Source organism: Pan paniscus, chromosome 13 (assembly GCF_029289425.2).
Source record: "Pan paniscus chromosome 13, NHGRI_mPanPan1-v2.0_pri, whole genome shotgun sequence".
In the NCBI taxonomy this organism is placed as follows: domain Eukaryota; kingdom Metazoa; phylum Chordata; class Mammalia; order Primates; family Hominidae; genus Pan; species Pan paniscus.
The window spans coordinates 118,349,344-118,367,555 of record NC_073262.2 but is presented as its reverse complement, the minus strand read 5'-3'; the positions used below and the strand labels follow the sequence as shown (position 1 = coordinate 118,367,555).

Here is an 18,212-nt window from a genome sequence, read left to right as displayed (position 1 = left end):
AAGGCATAGGATTATGCTATTTTCCTGGAGAATTTTCTTTTTAATTTTAGGTAATAGCCTTTATTATTCTGCAAAATACTTAAAGTCTGTTTTATCTACTATGTATGCCAATATACAAGCTTTCATTTGTTTATAATTTGCCTGGTATTCAGATGCTCCTTGACTTACAATGGGGTTACATTCTGATGAACCCATCATAAGTTGAAAACATCATGTCAAAAATGTATTTAATATGCCTAACATAATGAACATCTTTGCTTAGCCTAGCCTACCTTAAACATGCTCAGAACACTTACATTAGCCTACAGTTTAGCAAAATTATCTAATGTGAAGCCGATTTTATGGTAAAGTGTTGAATATCTCATGTAATTTATTAAATACTATACTGAAAGTGAAAAACAAAATGGTTGCATGAGTACTTGAAGTACAGTTTCTACTAAATGGAGTGCCTAATGAATATGTATTGCTTTCACACCATAGTAAAGTCAAACAATCATAAGTTGAACCATTATAACTCAGGGACCATCTATATATATATTTTTTCATTTTTTCTACCTTTCAGTGTCATTGTGTTCTAGGTGGGTCTCCTGTAAGAAGCATTCATGTGGATTATTATTTTGTCTGTTTATTTTTAATCTAATCAGAGAGGCTCTGTGATTTAGTAGGTAGTTAGTTGTATTACTTTTTTATGATTATTTACATAATGTATTTTATGATCTTTTCATTTTTTCTGAAAATGAAGTTATACTAATGTATAGGTGTAATTCTAAACGCTACTTAGACTATATTACATATTCGATCTTAAAACATATATTTTTCAAAGATAAATTGCTGGGACTTAATTAAACTAAAGAGCTTTTGCATGGCAAAAGGAACTGTCAGCAGAGTAAACAGAGAACCCACAGAATGAGAGAAAATTTTTACAATCTATACATCTGACAAAGGACTAATATCCAGAATCTACAATGAACTCAAACAAATCAACAAGAAAAAAACAAACAATCCCATCAAAAAGTGGGCTAAGGACAAGAATAGACAATTCTTAAAAGAAGATAGACAAATGGCCAACAAACATAGGAAATAATGCTCAATATCACCAATAAACAGGGAAATGCAAATCAAAATCACAATGTGATATCACCTTACTCCTGCTAGAATGGCCATAATCAACAAATAAAAAATAGTAGATGTTGGCATGGATGCAGTGAACAGGGAACACTTCTACACTGCTGGTGGGAATGTAAACTAGTACAACCACTATGGAAAACAGTGTGGAGACTCCTTAAAGAACTAAAAGTAGAACTACCATTTTATCCAGCAGTCTCACTACTGGGTATCTACCCAGAGGAAAAGAAGTCATATGAAAAAGATATTTGCACATGCATGTTTATAGCAGCACAATCTGCAATTGCAAAAATGTGGAACCAACCCAAATGCCCATCAATCAATGAGTAGAGAAAGAAACTGTGATATACACACACACACACACACACAAAATGGAATACTACTCAGCCATAAAAAGGAATGAATTAATAGCATTTGCAGCAATCTAGATGAGATTGGTGACTATTATTCTAAGTGAAGTAATTCAGGAATGAAAAACCAAACATCGTATGTTCTCACTCATAAGTGGGAATTAAGCTATGAGGATGCAAAGGCATAAGAATGACACAATGGACTTTGGGGACTCAGGGGGCAAGGGTGGGAAGGGGGTGAGGGATAAAATACTACAAATAGGGTACAGTGTACACTGCTCAGGTGATGGGTGCACCAAAATCTCACAAATCACCACTAAATAACTTACTCATGTAACCAAACACTACCTGTTCCCCAATAACCTATGGAAATATATATATGTGTATATATATATATAAACAAAGAATAAGAAATACCAAACACAGGCCCTCATAAGATAAAAGGAAACTAAACTGAAGAAAGAATGGCAACAAAAGGACTATTAAACAAAAAAGTTGGTAAATATGTTCGGGCATGGTGGTGTGCGCCTATAGTCCCAGCTACTTTGGAAGCTGAGGCAGAAGGACTACTTTAGCCCAGAAGTTCAAGGGCTTGTGTATATATATATATATATCTTATGTTTTTATTTCCTTTTCTCTCCTTTCTTTGAATTGATCAAATTTTTATGTTTTTAGTACTGATTTAGAAGTTTTACATTCTTTTGCAGTCTATTTTTTTTAGTGATTACCTGTACACTTTTGACACACATACTTGACTTACACAGTGTAAAGTGAATCCTTCTGAACAAGAAAAAGACCTTAGTACATTTTGACTGTAAGCAATCATATTTTTCACACTGACATTTCAGCTGTACCTTATTTTTAAACTCTTCAAATGAAATATTAGAAGTTTTTACATTCAATGTTTATTTTTATTTACACTTTTTTTTTCAAGTGAGGTCTCACTCAGTTGCCCAGGCTGGAGAGCTGGAGTGCAGTAACTCAATCATAGCTCACTGCAGCCTTGAACTTCTGGGCTAAAGTAGTCCTTCTGCCTCAGCTTCCAAAGTAGCTGGGACTATAGGCGCACACCACCATGCCCGAACATATTTACCACCTTTTTTGTTTAATAGTCCTTTTGTTGCTATTCTTTCTTCAGTTTAATTTCCTTTTATCTTATGAGGGCCTGTGTTTGGTATTTCTTATTCTTTGTTGATTTCAACATTTATTTTTACTTTGCTTTCATTCTTGAATGACAACTTAGCTTGATAAAGGATTCTAGGTTGAAATTATACTTGAAGACATGATTTCATTTTCCTCTGGCCTCTGTTGTTGCTTTTGAGAAGTCTGCTGTAAGTCCAATTATTCCATTTTTTATTTTCCACTGATCTTAAGATACTCTCTTTTTGATGCTACACAGTTTTGCTTTGATGTATTTAAGTGCAGATTTATTTCTATTTTTCCCTTTCTGGCCTCTTTGCACACCCTCTTCGATGTGAGGATTTGTGTCAATTCCAGACATCAACTCTTTGAATTTTCTTTATTTTCTCTATAAACCTTTCTAGAAATCCTATTAAATAGATGTATCTTGGACCTTTCACTTGAAGGAAACTAAAATATTTCACCCCCCAAATATACTTCTTTTACATATTTCAAGATGGCTGTCCAGAAGACCTGGAAATATAAGAATAGCTGAAAAGCTGTCTTTTGTAGGGAGATTTGCTTCTGTAAAGATAATCTGCATTGACAAAGCCAGGCTTTCTCTGAGGCTCTCCCTTGTCCAATTTAGGAAAAATTAACTGAGAGTTTGACACCGTTAAGGGCCTAAAGAAACACTTACTACCTATTCTCTCTGGGGGCTGCCACCTGTGAGGTTTCCTCTACATAAGGAGACCACCTTTACTAGCCAGGCTTCCTCTCTATTCCTCCCATAACCTGGTCTTGCCATCATAACCTGATTTACCATCAAAACATGTTTTGGGCCATTCTCTGAGCCCCTGTTATTTCTGTAACTTCAAGATGGTATAAAAGCATCAAGCATCTTGCTTTTCAGATCTCTGTATGTCTCCTGTACATGCAAATACACTTGTATGCCTTTCTCCTATTAACCTGCCTTTTGGCAGTGTTAAAGCTCTTTTAGAATTTGTCTAGCAGGCAAATAAATAAATAAAATAAAATAAATAATATGCCTTTTTCTAGTTGATTTTTCAGTAAAACTTCTAAAGGGAAGTTTTCTCTTGGCTCCTATGCACATCATCTTTCATCTTGCTTACTTTCCACCTTTTATGTTTTTTACATTTAAAAAAGTCTCTCCATGCTACATTCAAAGTAATATGCCAGGATTTTTCTTCCAGTTAGCTAATTTTCTCTTCATCAGAGTCCAGTCTGTTATTTAACCAATCCATTAATTTTTCAGATTTTATCTTTTATTTGCAGATTTCCGTTTGGTTCTTTTAAAAATTGTGTGTGTTCTTTTGTCATAATGTCTTATTCTTTCATTATGAATTTTATTCCTTCTTTAATCTCTTTAGTCATTTTAATATTTCTTTTATACTAGCTTCCAGATAATATAAAATTATTTGAAACTGGACATGGTGGCATGTACCTGTACTCTCAGCTACTTGGGAGCTGAGGTGGGACGATCTCTTGGGCTCAGGAAGTCAAGGCTGAAGTGGGCTATGGTCGCACCACTGTACTTCCAGCCTGGGTGGCAGAGTGAGACTCCATCTCTAAAAATATAATAAAAATAAAATAAATAAAATAATTTGGAAATGATATCTGCTTTTCTATGGCAGAGACCTTTGGATTCTGAGAGAGCTTTGGATCCTCACTCATGTTGGATCTTTACCTCATATACTATATAATTAAAAAAAAATTATAACCTGATCTTTAGCAAATTTTTTTCCTCTGTGGTAATCCCTGTGGTAATTCCTGTGGAATATCCTTCTAGAGATGTTTTGGATTTTCTTCTTCAAGGAGCCCTGGGCAACCAGCCCAGGAGCAACATCTATGTCAGTCTCAAACTGGGGAAATCCCATATCACAAGGAAAGTGCAAATTCAGCTTCCAAGCCTAGGATTGGCATGGCCATGGGGCTTCATTTTCTCGTGGGAAAGGAAAGTTTCCCACGAGAAACTTTCTTAGGGCTCTTAGGGCTGAGGCAAGCCTCTTTGCTGTTTCCCTGGTGGGTAGGTGGACTTTGTCCAGTTCCTTTATACTGAGGTTGTAGCGCTGTAGGACTCTAGCTTGATGTAGAGGTCTCAGCCGCCACTGTCCTCTTTGCATGGCCCACTCTTGTATCTTGTCCTAGTGCAGATGGGAGGGCCTATTTCCCAGCATCATCTGGGCCCCTCTGTTTTTCCCATCCCAAGGCCACTGCTGCATCCATTTGGACATCCTCTGCCTTTCTGGAACCTGGTCATTTCCGTATTCTTGGAATTCTTCATTATTTCTCATGAGCTTAGCTGGGCATTTAAAAACGAATTCTTTTTTATCCTGTTTTACTCAGCATTTCTAGATATTTGTAGCTGAAGTCATTCTACTTTAGCTTGGCTGGACATGTTGACAGAACTCATTTTTTTTTCTATGGAAAAATGCAACATATTGTACATACTTTAGGTTTTTTATTTAATAGCTACATAAGTTGATATAGAGAGTTGAGATGTGTTTACACAGTGCTCAACTGTGTAATTAAGTAACTTACACAAAAAATATCTGCTTAATAGAATGTTTGGTACAAAAGACCTAAAGCCTTTTTTTAATTAGTCTTTTTCCTTTTAAGCTTTTAAAAACTTATTTGAAAAATATTCTGTATTCTGTGGACATATTTAAATTATCTCACTAGCATGTGACTATAGACTTCATGGAGAAAAATTCCTAGTGGTTAGATAACACTCATATTGCTATATATGGAGGGATAAGTAAATTGTTGAGTATGTAAAAAGTATCACATGGAAACACTGACTAACCAACAGGTATGTATTTTAAAATTCCCTCCACAAACAGATTCTAGAAGTTGCTACTGACCTCTTCAGAACAAAAAGGGTCAGGGAAAGGCTGGATAAGGAGAAAGACAAAATTCTCAACTGTATCACACTGGTATAGTGAGTCAGGACTAATCACAGGCAGAACACCCTCAGGTTAGGGGTTAGAATGGCTATTCCTCATCTTCTGGCTACTCCGTATTCATTCCACCTTCTTACTCTCTTTTTTTTTTTTTTTTTCTTTTTTAGACAGGGTCTTGCTCTGTTGCCCAGGGCTCAAGTGATCCTTTTGTCTCAGCCTCCCAAGTAGCTAAGACTATGGGCTTGTGTCACCACGCTCAGCTATTTTTTTTTTTTTTTTTTTTTTTTTTATTCTAGAGACAGGATCTTGTTATGTTGCCCAGGCTGGTCTGGAGTTCCTGGCCTCAAGGTATACTTTCACCTTGGCCTCCCAAAGTGCTGGGATTACTGGCATGAACCACTATGCCCAACCCATTCTACCCTCTTTGATAAAAGCACCAATTTCCTTTGAGGAAACCATTCTCCACGAACCTATGTAGCTTCCATGGGACTGTAATTGAAGGGGTGTGATTGTCTCTGGATAATTCCAGATTGGTTATTTTATCCTGGGAATTTGAAGCTTGAGCTGAGTGAAAAAGATCAGAAAAATGATCAAAGAGGCGTTTTCTATCAGTTCTATCTGGATTCCAAGAGCTGCCCTCTTTTTCTGGGTTGGGGAGGCACAGATTTTTTTGAGCTCTATTTCCAGCTTTATCTTTTATTTAGTGGTCTAGAGGCCACTCCTTAATTTGGACTTTATGTTTTACGCACACACTATCTTTCTCTGATAATATTCATACAAGAATTTCTGTTTTAACTTAAGCCAGCCAGAATCAGTCTCTGTTCTTGGTCACCAAGCAGCCCTTGGGGTGCTTTTCTTTACACACAAAATATATTTCTGATGAAAATAGCTTTTGATAAATTGTCATCTTAAAACTCACTATTTAAGTGAAACCAATGGTGAAATAAGTGTAAAACAATCACCTTTGTATGTCCATTTTGGAAATCAGTTATTTTCACATTTTAAGTTGTCTTCAAGTGAGTTTTACCTGAATTGTGCTTTTATTTATTTATTTATTTGTTTGTTTGTTTATTTATTTATCGAGATGGAGCCTCACTCTGTCACCCAGGTTGGAGTGTAGGGGCGCAATCTCAGCTTACTGCAACCGCCACTTCCTGGGTTCAAGCAATTCTCATGCCTCAGCCTCTCGAGTAGCTGGGATTACAAAAAAGTACCATCATGCCCCATAAATTTTTGTATTTTTAGTAGAGATAGGGTTTCACCAAGTTGGCCAGGCTGGCCTCAGGTGATCCACTTGCTTTGGCCTCCCAAAGTGCGGGGATTACAAGTGTGAGCCTGGCCTGATTGTGCTTTTAATGAATATAGTTGATTATGCCGTGGCTGTGACATAACTTGACTTGGGGCCTCTCTAACCCTGCATAGTCAATTATGGTATGCATATGAGGCTCCACTGTGTGTACAAAGCAAAGATATTATCTTATTATTAAGCTTGTATGGACAAGACTTAATAGGAGTTGTGTGCAGGCGGGTCAAGCACCTCTTGTGGCCACACATTTGCTGAGTGGAAACAGCAGATTTGGCTTAAGTTCCCTTTTTTGAACTTTCATAATTAAGAAAGGACTCTCAGTGTTTTATCATTTTGAAATTGCAATGTGTAATAGGAACTAATGAATCACTTTGCCATTATGAAAACTGAAGTAAAATTAGAATGTTGTTTTGCAAAAGCACATTGGCAGTTGTTCTGCTCAGAGTTGTGTAAGTTGCTCTATGTGTGGCAGTTCCATGAGCCTTCAAATATATCTACACCCTGACTTCTGGCCTCTGTGGTTTGGATCAGCATGTTCTTCCTGTTGAAGTGCCCCCTCCACTGAGACTTTGCCTGCTCAAGCTCTACTCATCTCCTAAGGCCAAACCAAACATTACCTTCCCCTGAAACCTTGCTGAATTTCACCCAGCAGATTTAGTCATTCCATCATTTTATCCTTTCTTCATCCCATTGAAGATCCTATCGCCTCATCTAATAGATTGTGGCATGTTGGAGAAGTGGGAGAGGGCACTGGCTCAATGCTTTATGCAGACTCAATACCTGTAGTCAAATTAGCTTATCTCCTTAGGTACTGAATACACTGCTCCCTCACTGAACAGAAAACCCCTTTAATACATTTCTCAGATGATCTAATACATGCAGCATTGTCAAGAGACCACAATTATTTGCAGAAGGACTTCAATAATGCACATGGGGGAACCAACATATCCTCATTGCCTTGTTTATTTGTTTCAATTTAAATGCTATCAAATACTTCACACTTTGAACACTTTGAATTGGGGAGATTCAGCAATGCTTTTTAGGGATAAATCCCTTTTACTGAGGAAAAAGAACTTCAATTTACCAATCAGATAGGAGAGAGATGTTTCATTAGTTTTCTTCTTTCCTGACTTAAAACCACATCTGTGCCAATTTGGAGTTAGCCATGCTCCTGCTCATCTCTGGGTAAATAGGAGTTTGAACAGTGGCCTTCATGAGTTCCTGTGGCTCACATGATCCAGTGTAGAGGCCACTCCTTAATTTGGACTGTAAGTTTTATGCACACACTATCTTTCTCTGGCCACCACTCTTTGTATTTCTGTCTGCTCAGAATGTTCTACCTTTAGTTCTTTGCCTAGCCAAATTCTGCTCATCCTTTGAGACCCTACTGCTACTCCACCACTAACTTTAAAAAAATACTTTGAGTGCCTTTTAGTAGCCAGGGAGACAAGGCAGATAAGAACCTGCATTGAAGAGTTTACATCCCAGTAAGGGAGACAGATAAGTAAAAATAAGTAAGATAATCACCAACTGTGGCAGATTTTCTGAAATAAATGCACAGTGTAGTATGACAGCATGCCTGGGAGCAGGATTTTTTCAGGAAGGTTGTATTGAAAGGCCTCTCAGAGGAGGTGATATTGGAGGTTAGCCCCAAAAGGGAAGGTTTTTTGATCCTTCTAACTGTGTTCAGCACCCCTTCTTGGCGCTTTTATTATCTCTCTTGTTTCTTAACACATCACATGGTTAGCCACATCTATGTATTGCAGTGGTGCCTGGTAAATGTCTAACAAAAAGCCCAAATTTATAGTGTTTGCCAATTTCTGTGGTGTAAATACTCTCACTCTCACCATGGCTGATTTCAAGCTACTAACTTGATGTCAATGAAGTGGAATTGAGAAGAGATGCAGAGAATTGGCTCTTGGGAGCCAATGAGACCCAGCTTAAGCCAGCTTCAGCATGTCACTGTGCCTGTCTCTCCCACCAGGCTGTTTACTCTCTTTGAGGTAGTAGTAAATATTTAATGAATCAATGAATTTACCCATGTACAGGTAACTACTCAATCTAAATCCATTGTTTTTAGTGTTATTATTATTAACCATAGACTCCAAAGATGACACATGAATGGGAGTAAGAGTTATGTAACTATTGTATGTGCTTTTTTGAAATTCAATGATAAAAATATTTATGAAGCCATCAGCATTCTTTACAATATTGGTTCTTCTCATCAAAGGTTTGAACAAATTAGGAAAGGAAAGAAGAAAGATTTATCTTTATAAGTATACTGCATACATCAGTATCAAGGCAAATAATATGTTGGAAAATAAAAATAAATTTAGAAAGGTTATACATTCTACTCAGACAAAGGAAATCAAAAGCTGTATTTCAGACCTTGTAATGAGCAAAAAAATTTGGCTGTAACCTAACCATCATTGTTTCTCAACAAAATGTGGGGGACATGATTTTATTTTCTGGGCATACCTTAATATGCTTTATGTAGAACCTAAAACATATCCTTATACATAAAACACATGAAAACATAAGCTAGTGAGTTTTTATGATTCTTTATCTTAGTGGTTATTTCCATAGACTTTGACACAGAAAAATGGTAGAGGAAAGACTTTTAAAAATACATATCTAAGAAAGATTCAAAATGTTTAAAACCAGAATGATTTATAAATGATTCCCCAGACTGATCTAAACACATTAGAATGTTCTCTGGGTATTTGACACGGTTGGAGCTACCCCTTCCCTCCATTTCTAGTATAGATGGCTTTCATCATGCACTCCTCGTTAGCTGAAATTTTATACTTAAAAAGCATAGGAGATTAAAGAGCTTCAACCTTTTTGTTATTCTTCCCATTGAGAGTTGAATTCAATGGTTACACATGAATAAAAACTGGAGCAGAGAGACATTTTTCCTTCCCTTCCTTCCTTCCTTCCTTTCTTCCTTCCTTCCTTCCTTCCTTCCTTCCCTCCCTCCTCCCTCCCTCCCTCTCTGCCTTCCTTCCCTCCCTCCCTCTCTCTCTACCTTCCCTCCCTCCCTCCCTCCCCTCTCCCCGTCCCCACCTTTCTTTCTTTCTTTTTTTTTTGCTTTTTTTTTTTTCTTCATTCTTGTGGTAGAATGAATAAATGGCCCTGAGGATGTTTATGTCCTAATGCCTGGAACCTGCAAATATGTTACCTTCCAAAGTAAAAAGGATTTTGTAGATGTGATTAAACTAAAGGTCTTGAGATGTGGAGATTATCTTGCATTATCAGGTGGACTAATGTAATCATAGGATTCTCATAAGAGCAGGCAAGAGGGTCAGAAGATAGGGAGAAGATGTAAGAACAGAGGCAGAGGTCAGAGAGGAGAAAAGATACTACGCTGCTGGTTTTGAAGTTGGAGGAAGGGGCCAGGGGAATGTGTGCAGCACTTTGTAAACTTAACAAGGTGAAGAAATAGGTTCTCCCCTGGAGTCTCCAAGAAGAAGAAATGCAGCCTTATATATAGATTTTGGAATTCTGACCTCTAGGAATGTATATAATAAATGCGTGTTGTTTTAAGGCACTAATGTTGTGGAAATATGTTAAAGCAGCAATAGGAACAATCTCATCAAAAAGTGGGCTAAGGACATGAATAGACAATTCTCAAAATGTCCAACCAACATGAAAAAATGCTCAACATCACTAATGATCAGGGAAAAGCAAATTAAAACCACAATGAGATACCATCTTATTCCTGCAAGAATGACCATAATAAAAAAATCAAAAAACAATAGATGTTGGCATGGATGCAGCTATCAGGGAACATTTCTACACTGCTGTGGGGAATGCAAACTAGTGCAGCCACTATGGAAAACAGTGTGGAGATCTTTTAAAGAACTAAAAGTAGAACTCCCATTTGATCCAGCAATCCCACTACTGGGTGTCTACCCAGAGGAAAAGAAGTCATGATTTGAAAAAGATACTTGCACACACATGTTTATAGCAGCACAATTCACAATTGCAAAATGGTTACTAACCCAGATGCCCATCAATCAACAAGTGGAGAAAGAAACTATGGCATGTATATACAATGGAATACTACACAACCATAACAAGGAATCAATTAACAGTATTTGCAATGACCTGGATGAGATTGGAGACTATTATTCTAAGTAAAGTATCGCAGGAATGGAAAACCAAACATTGTATGTTCTCACTGATATGTGGAGCTAAGCTATGAGGACACAAAGGCATAAGAACAATACGATGGACTTTGGGAACTTGGGGGGAAGAGTGGGAGAGGGGCAAGGGATAAAAGACAACATATATGGTGCAGTATATACTGCTAGGGTGATGGGTGCACCAGGATCTCACAAATGACCACTAAAGAACTTACTCATGTAACCAAATACCACCTGTACCCTAATAACTTATGGAAAAAAATAAAGCAGCAATAAGAAAAGAATGCGCTTTCTTCCTTTTTTTTTTTTTCTATTTTTTTAAGAGGTAGTAGAGCAGGGTTGTCCAATCTTTAGGCTTTTCTGGGCTACACTAGAAGAAGAAGAATTGTCTTGGGCCACACATAAAATACACTAACACTAATGATAGCTAATAAGCTAAAATTTAAAAATCACACACACACAAATTTCATGTTTTAAGAAAGTGCTAATTTTAGCAAATTTTGGAAAGCTTTTCAAAGTATAAGAGAAAGGAAGAGGTGTTAATAATTCTACTACTCTTCTAGGCTCCATTACAGGTAATACTTGACATATTTCTATCTAGATTATTCTATTTTTAAAGAAATGGCTGAGTTAATAATGTGGATATAGTTTCACATCCTGGTTTTTTTTTTCACATAAGTAAGTGTATATCACAAGAATTTTCCAAAAACACCATAATGTGGCAATGACTAATGTTGGGTATTCAGCAGTTTTAAATTCTTTTTTTTGTTTGTTTTTGTTTTTTGGAGACAGAGTTTTGCTCTTGTTGCCCAGGCTGGAGTGCAATGGCGCAATCTCGGCTCATCGCAACCTCTGCATCCTGGGTTCAAGTGATTCTCCTGCCTCAGCCTCCCCTAGTAGCTTGGATTACAGGCACGCACCACCACGTCTGGCTAGTTTTGTATTTTTAGTAGAGATGGGGTTTCTTCATGTTGGTCAGGTTGGTCTCGATCTCCCAACCTCAGGCGATCCACCCGCCTTGGCCTCCCAAAGTGCTGGGATTACAGGCCTGAGCCATCGTGCCCTGCCAGTTTTAAATTCTTATCATAAATAATAATGAAATGCATATTTTTGCATAATTCTTTGTGTATACTGTGGTAAAATATACAACATAAAATTTAGCATTGTAACCATTTGAAACTGTTCAATTCCATGGCATTAAGTATATTCACAAAGTTATGCAACTATCACTACTATCTAGTTCCAGAACTGTGCATAAATCTGCCTGAATTTCACACCATTTCTGCATAATAAATTCATAGAGAGTACAGTATTGCATTAAAAGAAAACATAAATATTTTAAAGTACATCCAGAAAGGTGGTACTCATTTGCTTTTCTGCATATAAGAATATTGGTTATAACATTCTAGTTAGTCCTTATTTACACTATCATTCAAAATACCTTTGCTAATTTATGAGTAAAAAATAAGATCTTATCTTTTATTTTGTTTGCATTTGACTATTATGAGGCTGAATATTTTCTAGTATGTTAATTAACTATTTTATTTTACCATGTGAAATGTCCGTATGCCATGAGAAGGGTCATGAGAAGGTGAAATCACAACTCTGCTCTCTGCCCCACCTTCCTGATTCAACTAGAGGACTCTATTCTTATCTGCTTTTTATCTTAGTTTCTGTGAAGGATTTTATTGGAAGAAAGGATCCCTTGGCTAATGTTTGAAAACGACAAATCTGGACTCATGGTTTTCAAATATTTGTGTGTATAAGTAATACCTGAGATATGTGTTAAAAATACAGATTTCCTAAGACCTATCTCAGAAGTCTCAGAAGCCAGGGGATTTGCATGTTCATCTGGTGCTGGGTTATCTCTTGCAGACTGTCCAAAACCCACATTTTGAGAAATGCTGGCTTATCTTGTTTCCCATAGACTAGGACTCACAAGATGATTCTAAATCTAAGATGATCTTGAGTGGGGTTTAATAAAACCAATGTGGTGTTAACTAAAATGGAATCACATAAGATGAGAGATTTTCTTTTGCCTTGTCTTTCAGTCCTTCTGAATAGTTTAAGAGAAGTCTCAATTTGATGTGAGTGCATCTTTAACGTAGCACATATTAACCACCCTTTTAAAAAAAACAGAAACAGTCCTTAGGCTCAGAGCTTTTAGCAGGTAATAGTATCCGCTTAAATTTTAATGGCATTATTTTTTATTCAGTTTATTTGTATGGTTACCTTTTAATTATGAAAAGTTATATTACAAATTTAATTATAGTAGTGATATTAAGGTATTATATTAGGAAATAACAGTAGAAGTATTATGGGTAAAAATAGTGAAGGTTGTAATCAAATGAATCATATCTATGAATTACTGGTTTGGAACATGAGCTGCTGTACAGAAAGAGCAGATCTAAATCCAGAGCTGGGTTGGGGGTGGTTTGGAAGATCCTTTGAAAGGGGACAGAAGCGAAGGTGGCTAAGGAGCTTTGGAAACAGCATTGGACGCTATGTTCTCGGTGAAGGGACAAAGAGGGACACTTCTTCATAATTTTTACCTTGTGGCTCGTACTGCCAGCCGCTTTAACAGGGGTGATGCACTTTGCTGTTTGCTTCTGCAGATGATTCAGGTTAAAACAGAAGAACTTAAGTCTACCTTCAGTGACACATACGTGATTCTTTGCAGGACTGAAGAGTACTAGGCCTTGCCAGCTGGCAGCCCAGCATTTAGCAGAAGGTTAAAGATGCTGCCGTGAAAAGTTACAGATACTTTCCCTTAGCCTCTTCTCTAACGCCATGGAAGAAAAAAAAAAATCACTGACTCACTATGCCATGTAAGGCATAAGGAAGACTCTAAGAGAGTTTGTAATGGAGTCCCTTTTAAAGCATGGTAAAAACTGAATTATTATTGACTAAGAAAGTTTCAGGCAAAAATAAAATCCAAATATTATGGATTTGAAAAAGCTGATTCTATTATTTTTTAATTTTTATTTTAAAACATTTTTATTTTACTTTAAGTTCTGGGATACATGTGTGGAACATGCAGGTTTGTTACATAGGTACACATGTGCCATGGTCGTTCGCTGCACCTATCAACCCGTCATCTAGGTTTTAAGCCCTGCATGCATTAGATATTTGCCCTGATGCTCTCCCTCCCCCGACTCCCTGACAGGCCCCATTGTGTGATGTTCCTCTCCATGTTTCCATGTGTTCTCATTGTTCAACTCCCACTTATGAGTGAGAACATGCAGTGTTTGCTTTTGTGTTCCTGTGTTAGTTTGCTAAGAATGATAGCTTCCGGCTTCATCCATGTCCCTGCAAAGGACATGAACTCATTCTTTTTTATGGCTGCATAGTATTCCATGGTCTGTATGTGCCACATTTTCTTTATCCAGTCTATCATTGATGGGCATTTTTAGGTTGGTTCCAAGTCTTTTCTAGTGTGTGTGTGTGTGTGTATATACACACACACACACACACACACACACACATATATATATATATATTTGAGATGGAGTATCACTCTTGTTGCCCAGGCTGGAGTGCAATGGTGTGATCTGCAACCTCTGCCTCCCAGGTTCAAGCAATTCTCCTGCCTCAGCCTCCCGAGTAGCTGGGATTAGAGGCATGTGCCACCACGTGTGGCTAATTTTGTATTTTTAGTAGAGACAGGGTTTTACCATGTTGGTCAGGCTGGTCTCGAACTCCTGACCTCAGGTGATCCACCCGCCTTGTCCTCTCAAAGTGTTGGGATTACAGATGTGAGCCACGGTGCCCAGCCAAAGAAGCTGATTCTAAACCAACAACCATGGTGTTTTCCAATAGACTGTTTAGCATTCATATAAGAAGCATTATTTACAATGCTAACAATTTTCTTTTCACAATAATCATTTATCTAACTGGCTGTAAGATAGGGTAAACTATAGTTTACCCTATTATCTGATTTACCGAACAGATCTTGGTTTTTAAAATGTTAAATCATGTTTTTGGAATAAAAATGGTAAATGAAGAATGCTTGTCACCACATGTTAGTAATGGAAGTATTCTATTATTTTAAATTTTATGTATGTACAGACAAGAGCTATATGGGAAAGTAGCTATTACAGACCCATTATAGTTTCATCATTTATAACCAGGGTTGGTAGTAAAGCAACAGAAATACATCTTCAATGCAGACTTGCTCCCAGCATCGCTTTCCTTTCATCCTTGACCATATTGCGTCCTGGACAGGAAGAAGACATCCTCAGCCCACCACCCCTTCCCCTCCAATGTGGACTGAGTGTTGGGTCAACTGATAAGCAGTGCAGACTCTTCAGTTTGCTTTGTTGGTGTCTTGGAGGCATGTGAGGGCACAGCCTCAAATTCCAGAGACCTTGCCTTCAGGATTTGAGGTGGGCAAAGATGTGAAAGAAGACCTTTAGCCACTCAGTGTTATCAAAAGCAATCACCAAAGAAGTTTTTGCATCTGGCATTGTGTTGGGACGTCCATCAGCAGTACCGTACGGTCTTTTTACTGGACAAGTATTTACACCTTGTTAACAGCAGTGTACACCTGGTGGAAAACTCCTATTCATGGCATGGCAGAATTGTAAACATTTCCTCCTTCACCAAATTTGTGGATGGAATAAAATATAGCCTTAAACTTTATTGGCTTCTCCGGTCTTCCACCTGCGGGGCCCAAAAACTTTCAGAAGTAGGAATCCTGTGGCATCTGCTAATGGTGATTGGAAGAAAGAGTAGAGGTGACAGTATCTATGGGTGCAGTACCAGAACTATTACGAAATGCTTCCAGCTGCGATTTCAGAGGAATCCCCCCTGAACCCCTGTACGTGGTTCTCCTATTTCGGTCACACTTCTAGCTATGACTCTGCTTAGACAAGATGAAGTTGATGGATCCATTAGAAAGTTTCCACTGAACTTGTCTGGTCCAATTTCTCTTTCCTCAAGGGCATGGACACAGCTTTGGTTCTCCTTCCTGCACTTACTTGTCTGCTGCTCCCATTCTTCCCATTAGGGCATAGAAGATTACCTAGCAGGTGAAGGCACCCTACACTCTTTGGTTTTTAATAGGAGAAACCCTCCAGTCAGAGGTAAATCTTACTTGGAGTCTGGGTAGCTGTAAGTCTGAAGTGTCAGTACGACATTTCGGCGCTTTCAGTAGGAGCTCCCAAGGGCCAAATAAATCACAGAACCAGCCTTTGAGATATTCACTTTGGCTTGAAATAGAATGTGAGGTGATGATTCTGCTCTATTATACCAGAGGCCAAGTTTTTTCTGAAGTAGCCATAGCCAGGTGAGGGTGGCCTTCTGGAGGAGTAAGGTTTGAGAGAACTATGTTGGAAGTCATTAAGAGAAAGAGCCTATTCCCCAGCTGCTTCCTGCTCAGAAGCAAGGGCCCTGGTGGTTGGTACAAGATAAAGCTAAGCATGAAGGCTCTTCTCTTGATAATCTAGATCGACCCAAAACAACTGAGTCTATAAAGAACCCAGATTATGTCATGTGCCAATCTGTCACACACCGGAATGTATATCTCATGATTCAATAATTTCTGTTGTGTATACAATTGTGATGTGCACGTCAATTCCCATCTTTCTTAGGTAATGTGCGATAGTTCAGTCTTCATTGTCCTTGGAGAATAAGATGCATCATGTAAGGTGGCAGTCTGCTAAGATTGCTACTTTAAGGAAGAGGTGCTGTTGCAAAAGAAACGTTGAAGTTAAAAACAACTAATGATCAATTGATTGGGCTTGGACACAGACCCTAGCACTTGAGTACCTTACACTTTTTAACTTGCACTCCAGCTTTGATCAGGCTTTTCCTGTGATTGTATAGCCAGGAAATCATAATTCTCTTGGCTTCGCTCTTGGTTGACATTTGGGAAATGGCTGCCCTTTAGAACTTGGCTCTGATCTCTTCAGTATTTGCCTGATGTCTTGAGACTCCATTCTTCTGAGCTCCTGGTGTCTTAGATTCTCCCTGAAGTTAAGAACACTATCAATCCTCCAAACCTGCCTCTTACACTATGACAACTCATAATGTACTAAATTCAAATGAAAATCTTAGGCAAGTCCCTTTAGGGTCTCCTACTCTTCATATGCAACTGCATTTTTATCAGTATAACAAATATAATTTTCAAAAGTCACATAAATTCTACTAGTTTGAAAGTAAAAGGGGTACAAATGCTTTGCATCATGTTTCTAGGGTTTCTTAGGAATTTTATATGAAAAGCACTTTTTACTTCCTGGCCAGCCAAGAACTCCAACTGATTTCAGCTGCTGCTATTTGGTGTGTGAAAAAAAAAAAACAATTTTCCAAAGAATGTTGTTATCGGTAATGCTATGCAACCTGGCATAACACACTTGACAATATCAAAAGAGATGCTATCATATAAATGTAACAGGGAGCAGAATGCAGTTCTGTTTCATGATTTGGCCAGAAAAAACAAATTACCTTGAGTGACCCAAGGCAACCTGACTTCATTAGACCCCCGGCCCTTGTACACATTACAATTCTGCCCCAGTAAGGAGATTACAAAAGAAAGGTTTTCATGGCTCTCAAAAAGGAGATCCTCTCCTTTTCAATTACATCTGATTTATGAACTGTTAAAACTATTTCCCAAAGTCTGCCTTCACAGCCTCTCACTTGTCTGATAAACCTTGCACAAAAATTCTGCTGGTTTGCAAAATATGACTCTTACGTGTCTGAAGTCCCCTTTCAGATACTGGGAGGAAGGAACATTGAAGTCTCCAAAGAGCTGCTGGTGACAAATGTCTACTGCATTTCCTGACGGCAGAGAACAAAAGTGAGACGTGAAAGAGAAAACATACACGCAGTGGAATCCTCTCTCCTTCAGCTCCTTTGGAGCGAAGTGCTGAGCTATCTGATTTTTATACCCCTACCCCCTCAGCCCTTTTCCCTCTCAGACTATGGTCTGTTCTCCACAAATATCTCCTTTTTGGTCTCAAACCAGATGGAATTATAGAAAACAAACTGTAAGTTTCCGGGCCCACAACTTTCTCACAGCCTGGAAGGGAGTGAGTGACAGGACGTGGATTACCCTCTCCTCCCCAGCCACCTCCACCTTCTTTTCAAAAGCGAATTCTTTAAAAAAATAGAGAGAGAGCATAACTCAGCCGTCATTTGGCAATGGGTGAGCATGGTTATCTTTCAAAATAATAATGACCCCAAACTTTATAGAAAAAGGAAACCGTTCTCTTTGTTCCAAAAACCCTACAATGTAGATGAA

The 18,212-nt window shown here is 38.1% G+C and overlaps 1 long non-coding RNA gene and 1 pseudogene across 1 annotated transcript; one reads left to right on the top strand and one right to left on the bottom strand.

The window, feature by feature from the left end:
* Positions 1–3,574: 3,574 nt before the first annotated feature.
* LOC112439153 (U7 small nuclear RNA) lies at positions 3,575–3,647 on the top strand (annotated as a pseudogene).
* An 11,345-nt stretch (positions 3,648–14,992) lies between these two features.
* On the bottom strand, positions 14,993–17,883 carry LOC130541295 (uncharacterized). The gene is made up of 2 exons (XR_008955336.1): positions 17,664–17,883; positions 14,993–16,942 (listed from the first exon to the last, which is right to left on the bottom strand). It is a non-coding gene; the product is annotated as an uncharacterized LOC130541295 (long non-coding RNA).
* Between the last annotated feature and the right edge of the window lie 329 nt (positions 17,884–18,212).